This window comes from Palaemon carinicauda, chromosome 29, assembly GCF_036898095.1.
Source record: "Palaemon carinicauda isolate YSFRI2023 chromosome 29, ASM3689809v2, whole genome shotgun sequence".
NCBI classification, from domain to species: Eukaryota; Metazoa; Arthropoda; class Malacostraca; order Decapoda; family Palaemonidae; genus Palaemon; species Palaemon carinicauda.
In genome coordinates, this window is record NC_090753.1 from 1,878,063 (window position 1) to 1,883,062 (window position 5,000).

Sequence of the window (5,000 nt, forward strand, 5' to 3'; positions counted from 1 at the left end):
GACGCAGTGCGTATCTTGCCTTGTCTCAGAGGAAGGAGTATCAAGAAGTTAAACGGAGCGTGCTACAAGTGTATCAGATGACCTCTGAATATTATGATAAAAGATTCTGAAGTTTGTGGAAGGAAAATCATTACGCTTAAAAGGTACGAAGATGTTTTAAGAAATAGATAGTAGCTGCTAACGTGAGAGAGATGGCTGATTTAGAAGAATTGATAGTGCGGGAACAATATTAACGAGGGATTCCTGAACATATTCGAACATACTTGAGAGAGAGAGAGAGAGAGAGAGAGAGAGAGAGAGAGAGAGAGAGAGAGAGAGAGAGAGAGGTGAAGAAACTTGAAAAGCCACTTCACTGAGTGAAGATTAAAATATTATCAGTCGTAAAATCTCCTCAGGTATGAAGTTTCAAACGTCGTTCCCACCAAGTGTCACGTATTCACCAAAACCATGGAAATCAGTTCAGTTATAGCAGAACTACTATTGATACTATTCCAAAGCAGAATGCGATAGTACCACAGCAACAATCGTCTAATTGTCCTTCTATAGGTGTTGTGAAAGATGTGCAAAAGATTAATATTGTCTCTTATAAATGTGACGAGAGAGGCCACATCAGTAAGGAATGTTGGACGAACTTACCGAAAGCAGTCGCTCAAATGGTTAAGGATAATTCAACTTCACAGAATGCGAAGACAAAGAAACAAACGGAAAAGGACGATGAGGTAAATAAATAAGCTAATGTTTACACGACGAACAGGACAACCCTAAATAGCTTGGATGCCTTTAAGGGGACTGTCCGCTATGTCCTGCCTTTTTTTCTAATTATTCAAAATACACCATATCCATATATGTTTTAGACATATATATAAACTTCCTAATATAAAAATTTGCAGTCATTTGATCAAAAGCTTTTTGATTTATTAACAAAAATTACGATTTTGTAAAAAATTTCAGGTACATTTTTCTCCACTAATAGGACACCAATTATATATAAAATCATACCATCCAAACTTCTTTATAAACCGAATTATTCTGTGTGATAGATTTTCGATTTTAACTTTTCGTTTTTTCAATGAACTTTTTCTTAATTTTCTTTGTCTAGACGCAAATAATCATAAAAAAAGAGAAAAAGGAAAATAAAAATTCTGTCATAAAAAATTGTGGGGTTTTTATTCCTCTTTTTAATATCTTTCTCTCTGTAATTGAACAATAGATAGCCGAGAAAAATGTACTAAAGTATGAATAAGTATTTTTTGGAGTTATGAGCTCCCAAAGATTTGCTATAAATGTTCGGGTCCGTAGAAAATCAGAATACCATTATTATGATAACGTTATTTTTTACTTTCATTGTTAATTCCTACACGAAGGATCCCTGAACGATGTATTTAAACAGTTAGTATGTTCCAGTTTTGTACTCTTTTTCAAGTTTCCCTATCTTCTTGGTTCTTTTTTGTTGCTTTCTGATTACTTTTTGTTCTATCTTTGACCAAATGTAACATTGGCCTTGCTGTAAAGTTAATGAGAACGTTGTAAAAACACAATGTACATATTAACTACAATTAAACTAATACACATGTATTGTAACTTCTATACGACTTTGGAAACTCTGGCTGGTCTTCTTGTAGTTTGTAGTTTGCTTTCACCTTTGGCGTTCCCCTACCCTCTACCAATGCCTTCCATCTCTGCCAAACGTACAAGATTTTTAAATATAAGTGAAAGACGATTCTGTCAAACTCAGTCATGCAGATGACGCAGTAAGGATGACATCATCATTTAAAGACTACTTTATCTTCATTATTTGTAAAAATAAATGGATGAAACTTCTGGAGAGAATGTACGATATGATTATGCATACATAGAAACAATAAAATGATTATAAATCTTTTAAAGTTGCTATGTCAAACACCATAGCAGAAGGTCCACTTAAATCGTATATTTATGAAGGTATGTTAGCCACAATAGATGGGAGTGAGCAGACCCCGGTCAAGATATTATGCGACACAAGTTGTTACGATAGTGTAGTAACACGAGGTGTATACCCGTTGGTGGAAAAGTCTCTCACAGGAGATTCGGTCATTTTGAGGGGAATAGGAGGCGAGGAGGTTATACCTATTTGGCGTTTGAAACAGTCATGTGAGGCCATTTTATATTTTGTGGTACAGGATTCACTGGCTGTCGAAGAAGTAGAAGTCCTGTTGGGTAATGAGGTTGGTGGAGGACCGGTCGTGCCTTGTCCTAATGTAACGGAAAAACCATTGAAGTATAGTCCTACGATTGAACTCGAGAAGGACTAGCTGTATCTGTTTCCTAGTTGTGTGACGACTACGAGTAGGATGAAGAAAGTGGCTGCAGGAGAAGACGGAGCAGCAATGAACTTCGAGGATTTATTCTCGAAAGAAAAGAATTTCCATGATGGTACGGAAGAGGAGAGCTCTCGAGTGAGCCCGAGAGAAGAAGAATGACAGACGAGTGGTGGACAGGAAGACAAAGAAGCAATGGACCTGGAGGAAATAGTAAACTCAGCATTAGGAGTAGAACAAATGAATAGGAAAAGGCTGATAGGATGGCAACGGAAGGATGCGATGTTATTGTACCATATGGTGGATGATACGGAGGTGCAGCAGTTTCCCACCTATTATTATTTTAAAAATGTATTGTTTATGAAAAAGCATAGACCTGTTCATATCCCTGGGAATGACGAATATGGGATATACTGGCAGATATTAATTCTCATATTTGTTGAGAAGACGGGTGACATATGAGAATAAGGAAGATGACAGAGATGATTATGAAACACTTTTTCTGGACTAGTGTACAAAAGGATGTGTTCCAGTTTTGAAGTGCAGGTCAAGTTTGTCAGATGGCTGTCAAGCCTAACGAGTACATCAAGAAATCTCCCTTGCGTCCGATTGAAGTGCGAGGAGAAACCTTCAGCAAGGTAATAATCGACATTGGGGTACCGTTACCAAGGACGAAGAAAGGTCATAAATATATGTTAACTTTGATGTGTCCAGTGACAAGATACCCAGAAACCATCCCTGTCAGAAACATCAGTGCCAAAGTAATCGCCTAGAATTTACTAGTGTTTTTTTTTTTTTTACTGAGTTTGGTATGTCGGAAATCGTTCAAATTTACGAGGAACAAATTTCATGTCAAAATTGTTTCAGGACGTGATGAAGCTGTTGGATGTAAAACAACAACTATCTACTGCTTATCGCACGAGACCCAAGGTGTATTAGAGAGGTTTCATCAATCTCTGAAGAGTATGCTAACAAAGTAATGCAGCAAAACAAGAAATGAATGGGACATCGGACTACCGTTGATGTTATTTTAAGTACACATTGTTTATCAAGAAAGCATTGGATGTAGCCTGAATGAAATGTGTTTGGACGAGAAGTACGAGAACCGCTTAAAATATTGGCAGGAAAATGGAAGGATCAAGTGGAAACGGATGGAGAATGTGTTAAAAATTTGAGGAAAAGGATCAGCGAAATAAGAAAATTTTCCCTAGAAAACCTGAAACTGAGTCAAGGTAAAATGAATAAAAGGTTCGATTTGAAAAGTATGGACAGACAGTTTGTGGTAGGACAACAGGTGTTGATTTTCTACCCGATAAGGAGATTCCCACTCACGAACAAGTTCCAAGGACCATCCAGGATTTTGTAGAAGATCGGTGACCTAACTTACGTTATTGAAATCCCAGGAAGAAGGAAAAGTCAAAGGAAAGTACTCGTTAACCTACTGAAACCATACTTAAGTGAAAACAAGACTGAAGCTTCGCAGGTTTGTATGGAGCACATCATTTCATCCGAGGAAGAATGTCTGTAAGCAAAGTGAATAATTCGTCCATTATTAGGAACTTGGAAGAGAAATTAACTCATTTGAACAAGGAGTAGCAAGAGGATTTAGGCTGATAGATTAGAAGTTCCATGAAATTGTCTCAGACCTTCCGAAACGAACCAATTTGACGAGGTATGACATACACCTGAAAACCCTGGAAAGACTGTTTAAATAACGGGCTCATCAACTGTTGCCGTATCACCGAGAAGTCATGAGAAAAGAAGTGGACTATTTATTACGAAACGGATTAGCCAAACAAAGTTCTAGCCCTTACAGTTCTTCATGCTTCCTCGTGAAAAACTACTTGACAACATCGGACAAGCGAGGTTCGTCTCCAAGATTGACTTGTTAAAAGGCAATTATCCAATTCCTTTGGGAGACAATACAAAATTGTTATCAGTTTCTATAATCGCGTTTGGGTTATATCAATACTCCAACATGCCATTTGGTCTAATGAATGCACCCGCTACCTTTCAACGAGTGATGGATAACCTTCTAGGATCTACTGAAGGAGTAGGCGTATATCTTAATGATATTACGATATATTCATCGACCTGGGAAGAACATATCCGAATCCTGAAGAGGGTACTTCAAAAGCCACGAGGAGTGCACCTGACGACTATTTTGGAAAAGAGTGAATTTGGAAATACAACAGTTCGGTACTTGGGATTTGAAGTTGGATGAGGACAAATCGCCCCTTGTAGCCGCTAACATCGAAAGAATAAGGAAGAAGTAATTACAAAGAATTTTTGCCCAAACTTTTTCTAGAAAAAATTTGGATGGACTAGCGAGTGCCAGGAATCTCTCGACAGGATAAAGGCCATATCAACTTGGAAACCGATACTGCGAGCACCTGATTTCAACAAGAAATTCCTTACTCAAGTGGATGCATCAGGTAATGGGATTAGAGCCGTCGTATTACAAAAAGATAAGAAAGGAATTCTTCACCCTGAAGCATCAACAAGCCTACTCGACAGTTGAAAGGGAAGTGCTAGCGCTAGTCACAGCGATAAGCAAGTTTGAAATTTATGTGAACAGACCAAAGAATGAAGAAATTCTGTTTACTCGGATCACAATCCTTTAACTTTGGTTAATATGATGAAGAATAATAATCAAAGGATAACTATGTGGTCATTAAGTTTGCAGCCATATTGTGTTAATGT